The 14,035-nt window shown below is 49.3% G+C and overlaps 1 long non-coding RNA gene across 2 annotated transcripts in view; it reads right to left on the bottom strand.

The window, feature by feature from the left end:
- Nucleotides 1-13,339, bottom strand: part of LOC138302010 (uncharacterized) — a 164,895-nt gene extending 151,556 nt beyond the window's left edge. For both annotated transcript variants that reach the window (XR_011205216.1, XR_011205217.1), the window contains exon 1: nt 13,270-13,339. This is a non-coding gene — a long non-coding RNA (uncharacterized lncRNA). The remainder of the gene's footprint in view (nt 1-13,269) is intronic.
- Nucleotides 13,340-14,035: the final 696 nt, after the last annotated feature.

The raw sequence follows: 14,035 nt of genomic DNA, 5'->3' as shown, positions 1-14,035 counted from the left end.
CATAACACTGCCACCTTGCTACAATATTCCATGTTCAATTATTTTCTATATTAGTAAGTACTTGTTCCACAGCCTTCAAGAAAAGTGCCATCCCAATCTCAGTTCAAATGTTCAGAGAGACCAGGAAGAAATTGTTTTGTGTCTCACGGAGGCAAGAAAAGCAAAGCTCCTTCACCATTAAGAAATCAATGCTCCTGATTATGCCAAAGATGGCCAAGAATGGCCAACAGTGCTTAATTTGAGCTGGTGGTTTCCGGTGCGGGGCACCAGCATTTATTTTTGAGGGCTGGATCTTATCATTCTGCCTCAAGCATTTACTGCGAGCAAAAGACACATATGGGAAAGTGGCTGTAAATCGATTGAAGAGGCCCAAGATGTCTTCAGGATTACGCTGCGTCAGTATTCCATGCTTGCACATTTAACTGAAGCACCCGCATGTTTCAGAGGAGCGCTTTGGGCACCGCCACATTTTTATTTCCAAATTAAGCACTGATGGCCAATACTGGGTCAGATTTCTCTCTTTTGGAATGCTTGGGAAAGTCTACTTCCAAATACTAGGTAATGAAGATTATAAAAAGGGGGTGTCTGATAGAGTTCTCATCTATACCACCAGAGACTCAGACCATTCATATGCCTTTCCCACTAAATCCTGAAAAGATAAAGGCAATGAAGGAGGCTATCCTAAAGTTGAAAACACAGGGAGGAATTGTACCAGTTCTGAGACCGGACAGAGAGAAAGGATATTACTCCATCATATATTTGGTACCAAAACCTTCTGAAGAATTTCAACTATTTATAGATCTCAGAATGGTCACCAAATTGACATAGATAATTCCTTTCAACGTGGAGACACTACATAATAATTGTTTTAACTTCAGAGGGGCACTTTTATCTGTGGCCCTTATAGATGCTTACCTCCATATTCTAATGATAAAATGTTCTAAGCTCCTGTGTCTTCATGAAACACTTTCAGTTCCAGGTACTGCTCTTTGACATCAGATCTACTCCAAGAGTGTTTACAAAGATATTAGCACTGCTAGTGGCTTGGGGCCAGATGCACGAATGACTTGCAACTCGCCAACTGGTCTCAAACCAATTGGCGACCAAAAAAGTGGTGTTTTGGTATGCACGAATGCCATTTTGTATCCAAAAATAGCACTGCAAACAATTTGCAATTCTGTATTTTTAGATACCAGCTTTTGCGACTCACAAATAAAGAATCAGTATTTGCGAGTCACAAACCGTACATTAGAGCGTCTCACAATTTGCAACTAGTCTCTAAAACGCCCATTTGCACATGCAATTTTGCGCTTATTCCATTCAGGTGGTAACTTTGTGCGGACTATAAAGGTGGCCATGAATGCATCGAGGGTTTCCACAATGCCTGCACTTTCTGTGATTGCGAAGAGGAGTTGATTCCTGGCTCACAAGCAGAAGAGGAAAAGACAGGAGAGGAGCCTTTGAACCAGGCTTACCATATTACGACAGACAGAGGAAGATATTTATTAGAAATATAGGCTGAGTAGGGCTGTGACATAAGATATGAAAGGTATGCTTAAACCACATCTAGAAAGCAGTAGCCTGAGCAGCAGCGCCATCCCCACGAATGTGCAAGTGTTGTGCTCACTGCACCTTTTGGCCTCGGGAAGCTACCAAGGGGTGATTGTTGCAACTGGTGGGGTATCACAAAGTGAGCAGTCACGTTTCTTTAAGAGGTTCCTAGATGCCATACTCATACACAACTAATTACATATACCATCCCAGGAATGCTGTGGAAATACACAATACCAAATTCAACTTTTACAGGATTGCCAACTTCCGCCATGTATTAGGGTGTGTAGATGGGATACTAGTTGTCTTTCAGCACATATTAAATATTTGTTCGGAAATAGGAAAAATACCTATTCCCTCAACATCCGGGTGGTATGTGATGCCCATAATGTCATCACAGATATAGTGGCGAAAATCGCAGGGAGCACCCACGATGCATATATCTTCAGGAACAGAGGACTGCAACAATGCCTGAATGTGCAGAGTTTGATGATGGCTATTTACTAGGTGATGTGATGCTGTGAAATAAAGGACATATATGTGTCTATCTAATATCAGGTCCTGTCATGGTCACACTTACCTTTCTTTTGCTAGGTGGCAGTGCATATGCATTACGACCTTTGATTCCGACCCCAAACCTAGCCTCCGCAGATCAAAATGAGAGGCATTACAACATTGCCCATCAACGCACCAGAGCTGCTATCAAAAGGACCTTTGGCATGTTCAAATCAAGATTGCAGTGCCTTCACAAAAGTGAAGATGCACTCCAGTATGCTGCAGAGATAGCCGGCAAAATTGTGTCAACCTGTGCTATTTTGCACAACATAGTGACCGAGTGCAGGCTACACCTCAATTTGGAGGACAGAATAGAAGATGAAGAGCCAGAAGCCCCTCAACAGCAGCCTAGAGACTGGAGAATAGCAGTGGATGTGGTACACCAATGGGATCACATAGTAACACATTACTTTGCAAGGTAATTTATGAGTAACACTGATGACTAAAATTAATGTACACATAGACAATATTGTAAACTAAAGCAACCTTTAATGTCAGCCTACTTTTTTTTTACTTACATTTTTAAACTGTATAATTACCAAGTGGTAAATACAATACAAAATAATGTTGATTGCATCACCAAACAAATTTTAGCCATGTGAAAATGACAAGCTAAGATTATGGCCCTCATTACAACCCTGGCGGTAAATCCCGCTTTCCGCCGTGCTGAAGACTGCCAACATACCGCTGCGGCAGAGGAATTCCGCTACAGGTATCACGACCCACAGCTCAGAATCCGCCATAATACAGACACCCACACAAGTCCGCCACACCAAAGGTCAGTGATACACTGACAATACCAAAACCAACACACCAACAAGAATACGCCCACATTATCACGACCCATGAATCAACGCGGCGGTCTTTCAACCGCGGTAATCTATTGGTGGTACACACCGCCGCCCTCAAAATACACACACATTTACAAAACACAACTACATTGGACAATTCGAAATACACACACCTGATACACATACACACACCACACCCACACACCCAATCCACTATAAAGCACACACCCGCATTACCCACAAACCCTTACAACCAAAAATCTGAAAGAAGGCCAGAGAGAGAGATTAGCTAACACAACACCAGCATCCACAGACACACAACACCATCACTCATACAACATCCATGCACTTCAAACAACACACACCAACACATCCCCTTACACATCACAGCAGACAGTGCCTCACACATCACCCACACCACATCATGGCACCTCAAAGACACCCCAGGTTTTCTGAGGAGGAGCTCAGGGTCATGGTGGATGAAATCATCCGGGTAGAGCCACAGCTTTTCGGATCACAGGCGCAGCAGACATCCATTGCTAGGAAGATGGAGCTATGGCGGAGAATTGTCGACAGGGTCAATGCAGTGGGACAGCATCCAAGAACACAGGATGACATCAGGAAGAGGTGGAACGACCCACGGGGGAAGGTGCATTCTGTGGTATCCAGACACCAGATTGCTGTACAGAGGACTAGCGGTAGACCCCCACCTCCTCCCCCACAACTAACATGGGAGGAGCAAGTCTTGGCGATCATGCATCCTAAGGGCCTTGCAGGAGTAGCAGGAGGACTGGACTCTGGTAAGTCAACTCTTTACTACCATATCCCCCACCCCACCTGCATGCCACACATACTCCCACTCTTACCCTCACCCCCATCACTCCATCAACTCCATATGTCCCACAATCACAACCCACACATCTCAATACCAAGGCCCTGCATGCAACACCTATGCATGGACCACCGTCACCAAAGGATGGCCAGTACAGAAACCCACACAAACACCAAACCAGCTATCACAAAAGGGCTAACACATTGACGCAAGCACAGGAGTAGTGGGTACCGCACCCAATGCACAAGATGGCACACACAGATACTAAAATTATGCATTTACACCCCAACAGAACCCATACCCAACGTCACCGGACAGGAGCTGCCAGACATATCCAGTCCCCCCACAGAAGAGGCCCACAGTGATGACAGCAGCACTGCACGCCTGGATCAAGATGACCAGCCCTGCCCATCAGGGACCTCGGGACAGTCGGTTTCCCTGACACAGTCACAAACCACCACAGAGCCTCCCCCCTCAGGAAACACCACCACAGCACCCACCCAGCGGGCCCATCCCTCTGTCCCCAGGACACGTCAATCAGCAGTGTGTCCACCACTACAGGGACCCCAGGCAAAACCACCAACCCAAGACAATCAGGGACCTGGGGTCAGTGGCAGTGGGCACACGGTTCAGGGGTCAGAGTCACAGAATAACAGGGAAGCTGAGAGGACTGCTGTGCGACAGGGGGAGGACAGGCTCAGGGAACCCACTCTCCACGAGGCACTCTCCAGCATCATGGGAGCTTACCACCATTCCCAGCAGACAATGGGCATGGTACTGGCCAAGTTTCAGGAGACCCAGCGGCTGCAGGAGGAACACTACCTTGTGATCAGGGAGGACTTGAAGTCCATTAACACCATCCTGGTCACCATTGCAGGGGTGCTGAGAGACCTTGTCAACCCCATGAGGGACAAAGTGGCAAACAAACGGGCCCCTGACACTATCCTGGAGGATGAACAGCCCTCCACCTCCGCCGGCGCTAGTGGACAGGAGGCACCACCACAGGAGCAACAGGCCACCAGGGCCCCACACCCTGCAGGAGGAGAACCAGCCCGCAAACGGTCCCTGAGATCCAGGCACAAGACAGAGAACATTGCCAAGACCCCCACCAGGAAATAATACCTTCCTGAGTGTCACCCCTCTGTCCCACTTTGTCATCCTGTCCACCTTAAACTGCCATTGCTCCACTTCCTATGCCCCATTGGACAATGCACCTGTGATACAAATAGACTGGACTCTGCCATGGACATTCCTCCACCATCCCCCCAGCCCATTTCACACACCCCTCCACTTATTTGCACGGAAATGAACACCCTTGATTCACAAAGCAATCTGGAGTCAGTCTGTGCTTTCACAAATGTGTAATTGTAAAATCTCTGGAACATAGCAATGTCAATGTACTTGTTCACATACCAAGGTTACACAGCTGTAGGCCAGGAGTAAACATTGCAGAGGGCATAAATTGGGAACCACATCTGTGAAATGGAAAGCCAAAGTGGCAAGTTAGGGTCCATACACAGAGTGAAAAATGCAGATTTATGCTAGCTCCTACAATAGTATGAGATGTGGGAAGCAGTTCCATCTTCTTACCTGTGTCTCACTGGAAGTATTGCATGATGATGTTGTTTCGGTTGTCTATATCTCACTTTTCTGCCTCCTCTTCTTCAATATACACAGGCTCCACAGCTGCCCCAAGACCAACATCAGGCCCATCCTCCTGCAGAAAAGGCACCTGGCGTCGGAAAGCCAGGTTGTGCAACATACAGCAGGCCACGATGATCTGGCACACCTTCTTCGGTGAGTAGTATAGGGATCCACCTGTAAGATGGACGCACCAGAATCTGGCTTTCAGGAGGCGGAAGGTGCGCTCTATAATCCTCCTAGTTCGCCCATGTGCCTCATTGTAGCGGTCCTCTGCCCTTGTCCTGGGATTCCTCACTGGGGTCAGTAGCCATGACAGGTTGGGGTAACCAGAGTCACCTGCAAATATCGAAGGACAACAGTTAGACATCCTCCAAACATTGGGGAATCTCCCATACCCAGACACCAAATGGAACTGTGTGGGGGCTTTAGGCTCACCTATTAGCCACACACGGTGCCTCTGGAGTTGCCCCATCACATAAGGGATGCTGCTATTTCTCAGAATGTAAGCGTCATGCACTGAGCCCGGACACTTGGCATTCACATGGGAGATGTACTGGTCTGCCAAACACACCATCTGCACATTCATAGAATGGTAGCTTTTGCGGTTTCTGTACACCTGTTCATTCCTGCGGGGGGGGCGACAAATGCCACATATGTACCATCAGTGGCACCAATGATGTTGGGGATATGTCCCAGGGCATAGAAGTCACCTTTCACTGTGGGCAAATCCTCCACTTGAGGGAAAATGATGTAGCTGCGCATGTGTTTCAGCAGGGCAGACAACACTCTGGACAACACGTTAGAGAACATTGGCTGGGACATCCCTGATGCAATGGCCACTGTTATTTGAAAAGACCCACTGGCCAGGAAATGGAGTACAGACAGAACCTGCACTAGAGGGGGGATTCCTGTGGGATGGCGGATAGCTGAAATCAGATCTGGCTCCAACTGGGTTATTGCACGATCATGTCTGTAAGTAATAAGGATGTGTCTCTCTTCCGTTGTCGACAGGTCCACCAGGGGTCTGTACACCGGAGGATGCTGCCATCTCATCACCTGCCCGAGCGGACGTGCCCTATGGAGGAGAACGGTGAGCAGAGGGTCATACAACACTTAGGTATCACAATGTGTTTTTTGCAAAAACGTTACAAATTCGCTATTTGCCTTTGTCTGTCCGTATTCCTGGCCTAAATAGGTGTGACACAGTTTTTTTTGCCTGCCATGTGGCCCCCTGAAATGGCGGCTGCCTGACCTGTAAGGTGGGACAAGGGGAAATAAGGTAACTGCGCTGACGTTGTACACCGTCCCGGTAAGTGGTTGAAGACCGCGGCGCAATTCAGCATTGGTTAACATTCGGCCCTATGGTTTCCAGGAGCAAATGACGATGTACACCGGCGGTGACGGTACGCACCGCTGCAGACGTGGCCACCATTTTCTAACTGTTCCCTCACTTGATACCTGACCTTCAACAGGAGAGGACCTACACTGCAAGTGCTGCTGTGACCTGTGTCTGGAAGCGACGATGGCTACAGTGTCTGGGGAAAGGTCCCCTGCCTTCACTTTGGAGGAGTTGGAGAAACTGGTGGATGGGGTCCTCCCCCAGTACACGCAACTGTACGGTCCTCCAAACAAACAGGTGAGTACACTGTGAGCATGGTGGATGGCACATGATTCCACGTATAGAGTGTCGTGGATGGAAGAGGGTGGGGAGGGGGACAGGCCAGCATGTGAGGATAGTGTGTGTGCATGTATGTCTGGGCCAGGGTGGGAGGTGTTTAGGCAATGCATGAGAAGAACTGTACGGGATTCTAACTTCACTTTTCCTCTAGGTCAGCGCCCACCAGAAGAAGGGTATTTGGCGTGCCATCGCCAATGACATCCGGACTCTGTGGGCCTACCATAGATGTAGCACCCCCCTGCCGGAAAAGCTGGGAGGACCTGCGCCGCTGGAGCAAGAAGGCGGCGGAGGCCCAGCTGGGGATGGCCTCCCAACGTGGAAGGGGTGCCCGTCGCACCATGACCCCCCTGATGTACCGGATCCTGGCAGTGGCCTATCTGGAGTTGGATGGGCGCTTGAGGGCATCACAGCTGCCACAGGGGGTTGAGTACAGTCTAATTCAGCTGACTCTGCGCGCTTTACGAGGTGTTTGGCTGGGGAAAGTGGCTGTGGGTTCCCCTAGGCCAGGTCGAACTTGGTAGGGTAGGTCCATTGTTAGGCAGGCTCTGTGGCACTCCAACCCCAATAGTGGTAATAGCCATCTACACCTAGTCAGGCTCCTGTGGGTTCCAGGTGTGCAGCAAATGGGCTTAGGCATCGTCGCCCACGGGCATGTGAATTTCCTAAGAACTGTTAGTGCATGGCTTAGTGCATCCGGCTGCTCCCTGTGTGTTGTGTCCGCCAACGGTAGTGGTGTTGCATGCACTGACCATGTGTATCTTCTGTCTTTCCCCCCCTTTTTGTTTTGTTTTGTCACCCTGTTCTTGCGTGCATTAGCATCATCTGGTGGAGGAGCAGTGACAATGGAGCAGGAGGGAGCTGCATCCCACATGGCCCTGGAGGGTGAAGTAATGGAGCCAGCAGTGGGACTGAGGGCAAGGGGAGCTCCACGACGGGGACAGGAGCATACACCAGAGACAGTGACTCCACCTCTGATGGGAGCTCCCTTGCGGTGGTGGGCACCTCTGTGCCCACCGCATCAACAAGTACAGCCGCCAACCCCCCCTACCAGCACCGCCCTCCCAGCAGCCCCTCAGCATGTGTCCCGTGCCCGCTCACCCAGGAGGGTGGGCATCTCCTTCTCCCCAGGCACCTCAGCCCCTGCCCCAGTCAGCCCTGATGCCCTCAGTGAGGAGGCTATTGACCTCCTGAGATCCCTCATTGTTGCGCAATCTACCATTTTGAATGCCATCCAGGGTGTTGAGAGGCATTTACAATAAACAAATGCATACCTGGAGGGCATTCATTCTGTGAAGGCGGCCCAACAGAGAGCATTTCAGGCTCTGGCTTCAGCACTGATGGCAGCCATTGTCCCTGTGTCCAGCCTCCCCCCTCCAACTTCCCCCACCCAGACCCAATCCCCTGTACCTCAGCCTATCCCAAGCACACCATCAGACCAGCATACACGCTCATCAACACACAAGAGTGGATATGGAAAACATAAGCACTAGACATCCCACAGGCACTCACACAAGCACCATCCCCATGCAGACACACCAACATCCACTGCCTCCACTGTGTCCCCCTCCTCCACGTCCTCCTCCTCCTTCCCTGTCTCGTCTCCACTCACACCTGCATGCACTACATCCTCAGCCACCACCTCCATCACCAGCACGCCCATCACCACACACCGCTCACGTATAATCACCACCCCACTACCATTCACACAATCCCAGTGTCCTCTCCCAGTGTGTCTGTGATCCCTCCTCCCAAAGTACACAAACGCAGGCACACACCCACCCAACAGCCATCCACCTCACATCAGCTTCCAGCCCATGCACCTTCACCCAAATTCAGCAAACGTACACCTCCTACAACCACTACCTCTTCCTCCACTCCCAAACCCCCTCCGTCTACCCATCCCAGTGTGTCTAAGAAACTTTTCCTGGTTAACATTGACCTCTTCCCTACACCACCCCCGTCCTTCCCCTAGAGCCAGGCTTTCCAGGACCCAGCCCAGCACCTCAGCACCAAATCCCCAAGCACAGTGGTGCCAGCAACTCTGGTCTCATCGAGTGCGCCACCCATCAGGGCTGCCAGTGTGCCACCTAGTGAGGCCAAGGAGCAGGCTGTTCCACCACCTGCCAAGGTGAAGAAGGTGCCCATATCCCAGAGGGAGAAGCTGCACCTACCAGCAAACAAGGGCTCCTCCAAACCAAAAGGGGACAGTGGCAAGACACCAGCGGCAACATCAAAGGTGGGGAAGGAACAGAAGCCGAAGAGCAGGTCAGGACAGGGCACGGTGGCTCCTACTGAGGGATAGAGTCACCCCTTCTGTCAACCACTACACCAACCTGTACGGTGGTGGACACCGCCACCTGCACCGCCACCAGCATTGCCACCAGCACCGCCACCTGCACGTCTGCTGCCTCAGCAACAGTCCCCAGCATCATCCCCGGTGGCCAGCCGTCTGACGCTGCAGGAGATGTCCTGCTGCGTCCCTCAACAGGTGCAGACACATGCACCACCGCCAGCACCTCCGCTACAAGCACCGCCACCAGCCCCGCTACGTGCTCAGACAGTGCCACCACAGCTGACATGGCTATCATCCCCAGTGGGCAGCCCTCCGAGGCTGCAGGAGACGTCCTGGACCCTGCCCAGCTTCCATGAGGCATGACTCTCAGCACTGTTTGCACCTGCAGGTGGCAGGCGAAGACGTAGCAGGGTGGTGTATGTCTGCCTCCATGGTGTATCATGCTACCTGTTTCCAGGCAATCTCGTGGCACACACACCCATGTGAGGGAATGGGACCAGCCACACTGCATGTGAAGCAGTCTGGGCACCAAGCCCCCTCCAGAACCAGTAGAGAATCACATCCACTCACCCAGTCCTTGGCAGGATGAAGCAGTCTGGGCACCAAGCCCCCTCCGGAACCAGTAGAGGATCACATCCACCTCCTCAGTCCTAGGCAGAATGAAGCACTCTGGGCACCAAGCCCCCTCCAGAACCAGTGGAGAATCCCATCCACTTCCTCAGTCCTTGGCAGGATGAAGCACTCTGGGCACCAAGCTCCCTCCAGAACCAGTGGAGAATCACATCCACTCACCCAGTCCTTGGCAGGATGAAGCAGTCTGGGCACCAAGCCCCCTCTAGAACCAGTGGAGAATCACATCCACTTCCTCAGTCCTTGGCAGGATGAAGCACTCTGGGCAACAAGCACCCTCCAGAACCAGTGGAGAATCATATCCACTCACACAGTCCTTGGCAGGATGAAGCAGTATGGGCACCAAGCCCCCTCCAGAACCAGTGGAGAATCACATCCACGTCCTCAGTCCTTGGCAGGATGAAGCACTCTGGGCACAAAGCCCCCTCCAGAACCAGTGGAGAATCACATCCGCTTCCTTAGTCCTTGGCAGGATGAAGCACTCTGGGCACCAAGCCCCCTCCAGAACCAGTGGAGAATCACATCCACTCACCCAGTCCTTGGCAGGATGAAGCAGTCTGGGCACCAAGCACCCCCCAGAACCAGTGGAGAATCACATCCACTTCCTCAGTCCTTGGCAGGATGAAGCACTCTGGACACCAAGCCCCCTCCAGAATTAGTGGAGAATCACATCGACTCACCCAGTCCTTGGCAGGATGAGGCAGTCTGGGCACCAAGCCCCCTCCAGAACCAGTGGAGAATCACATCCACTTCCTCAGTCCTTGGCAGGATGAAGCACTCTGGGCAGCAAGCCCCCTCCAGAACCAGTGGAGACTGTTATCCACTTGTGAGACTGTGGCTTTGCACTCCCCAGGATAGAGCAGTGGGCAAACCACCCACTGGAGAGACTTGTGAGACTGTGGCTTTGCACTCCCCAGGATACAGCAGTGGGCAAACCACCCACTGGAGAGACTTGAGACTGTGGCTTTGCACTGGCATGGAGCCCCATCATGGAGCAGTGGCGTTGTGCGTTCATCCGGCTGAGGTGCCCCCATCCCCCTGAGGTACCCGTTTCATTTTGCTCTGAGGCCCCTGCAGTGTTCTCTCCGGATCGAATCAGGTATCTCGTGTGGGCTTTGCCCATGCAATTTGGGACACTGATCCACGGACGATGTTTGATTAATATCCGGGCTTGTGTAGTTGGTGTACATATTTGTATATACTGATTTTGGAACTTGCACTGTCTGATTTTTCTTGATTACAATTGTTACAATCATTTAATTTTGTCCTTGCATTCTTCCAGGGGGTGAGGGGGTGTATATGTAATGTTGCTGCATGTATTTGTGTGTATGGTGTTGTGGGTGAGGGTGGGGGTGGGGGTATTGCATGTTGCGTGTGTGTGTCACTCTCTTTTCCCTCCCCCTCCCCTGTGTTGTAGGTGCAGTACTCACCGTGGTCGTCGACAGCGTCTTTCATGCTCCTGAAACAGAAGGAGGAAGACCAGCATGGGCAGGACGTGTAGTTCGGGCTCCATGACGTCCTGGTTCCTCGTTGGGTGTCGAGAGGTGAGTGGTTTCCCTTTCAAGTACTGTTTCCGCCATGCTTTTGATTGCGTTGGTACCGCCCTGGAAAAGGTGGCGGATAGGCCTCTTGTAATAGTGTGGGCGGTACATTGTCTTCCGCCTGTCTGTTGGCGGTTACCGCTGAGGTGTTTGTTTCTACCGCCGTGGCGGTCGGAGTGTTAAAGTGGCTGTCTGTGTTGGCGGTTTCCGCCATGGTCATGATTCCATTTTTTTTCCGACGGCCTGTTGCCGGTTTTATCGCTGCTTTAACACCGACCGCCAGGGTTGTAATGAGGGCCAATGTGTCCATCAATGCATTTAGCGGCTATGTCCAAAATGCTCTGTCCCTGTGTGGTCTCCTACAGGGATATGGCTGCTGCTGCAGCACAACCCACAGGCATCAGTGGGCAATACATTACTCACATTTGAAAGCTCCTCACTATCCTGAGTGGCATCTCCAGCACCTCTTGCTATATGTGTGGTCTGCAGCCGCCAACAGCAGGCGTGATCTGCTCAATGCCCCTGCCAACATCACTGCTGAAGTGAATTAAGTATACACCAGGGCACACCACAGTAGTACAAGTCGTATCATCCAAAGTGGAAAAATAAGTTCAAAGTTCAGAATTTGTTCAGTAGTCAATTGAGGTTTATTCTTGCATAGACAATGGTATATCCAAACAGTCTGGCACATCCAAAACAGCCGACACGTATTTCTTCACATTTAATTTTTCAAGGCTGTAGGTCAAATCAATGGAAATAAAGGATGACAATAAGGATGTTGCAAGCAATGACAACAGGCGTTTTACCTCAATATTAACAGAGTAAAGATTTAAGATTTAAGAGATAAAAGGGGAGGGCAGAGAAGAAAAAGATAATATTGATATTCGTGCTCCCCTGTGTTCAAATGAGGGTGCAAGGTCATTTCCATTAAGATTGTGGAGCCTAAATATGCCGATAGTTTTGAAATTAGTAAATGCTTATTTGTTTTTGATAAAAATTATTGTGATTATAGCGCCACCAACAGTGAAATTAGAAGTAAAACAAAAAGGGGAGATGCATAATTACACAGAACTATTATAACTCAACATACCTAAGAAGCAGGCAATTGGCAGACAATGGTCAAGGTCACAGATAATCCCTGGAGTCCAAAATGGAAATGGAGCAATAAAAGTGTGGGGTCCTTAGTAATAGCAGTTATAATCTCAGAGACAGTGTACCAGTTGATCTTCATAAAGTATACTGTGGAACAATGCCATGATAAGCCTAAAAAAGTTTCAAAAGTAAGACAAGGGAGATTTACGAGTTCAAAGCTTGCAGTAAACAATTGTACTTGAAGTATATGTAACTAAAGAGATATTATCAGTTAAGAGCCAGAGAAGTAAGAATATGGCTCATAAAGTGAAGAAAAAGCAAAGTTACCCATGTGCACAATGTAGCCGGGCAACGGAAACCAGAGGCAAAATTCCAGTACCAGTATGAGCCAATGGTTGTACCATAATAAGCAAAAACTATACCAAATGGGGGAAAAATAGTAGAGCGGGTTAAGCAGACTAAAGGTAAAGACAGTCCCTGTCCTTGTCGGTTAAGAAACAACGGTGACTCGAAACACGATAACAGGAATTATGGTAAAGAAACACGACTCGATAAACTAACTCAGACAATGGTAAGACTGTTCTAAGAGTACGTCTATGCGTCAAGTCCACATAACACCTTTAACCCAAAATACTCGGCCGATCAGGAGGTGATGTGCTTACCTATTAAATGGTGTTCATGCCGTGCAGTCGGTATGTGTGAAGTGAATTACATGCATTGGCGGTGTTCACCATTTTAAAAGCGAGCTTTGGAGTAGAGAGAGGACTATTCGAAAATGGAAAGAGGAGTAGGACTGCCAAAAAAGAGAAAACAGGTGCCATTTTGGAATGGATCTAATTAGTTTTGAAAGTATACAGCCAGTATGTTGCATATGGAGCAAACGAGATGCAACGAAATAGAAGAACATCCAAAAATGAGTGGATACATTGACATACAGAGTTCGATTATCCAGTATAGAAATATACAGTGTATACATATCGTGCCTGCAACCACATAGTATGATACAATATAGTTATGTTTCAGAACAGTGCAAATAAAATGTTATACAAAAATCAAACAAAACAATACAATAATAAAGAAAAACAGTATAATGAATGAGAAATAAACAGGTACAAATATGATATGGAAATAGCATTATCCAAAGTTACAGTAATATGAAGTAGCTATAACAGCAAAGGTTGTATTTGTGATGTCTATAAGATGGAAAAAGGGGGCAAAAGGGCAAATGGACTGATACCAATATGTGGGGTCAATTAGAGAAAAACATGTAAGTCTTTTTCGATATTAAGAGCCTCCTCTACAGCCCTAAGTTTAACAATCCAATTGCTTTCCAAGAGTCTATGAATAAGGGTTTTATTACCGCCCCGTGGTAAGTTATTGACAGTATCTATCCCATGTGCAGCGATATTTAAGATTTCACATTGACCA

The sequence above is a fragment of the Pleurodeles waltl genome, chromosome 6 (genome assembly GCF_031143425.1).
Source record: "Pleurodeles waltl isolate 20211129_DDA chromosome 6, aPleWal1.hap1.20221129, whole genome shotgun sequence".
Taxonomy (NCBI): Eukaryota; Metazoa; Chordata; class Amphibia; order Caudata; family Salamandridae; genus Pleurodeles; species Pleurodeles waltl.
This window is presented reverse-complemented; position numbering and strand designations above follow the sequence as displayed.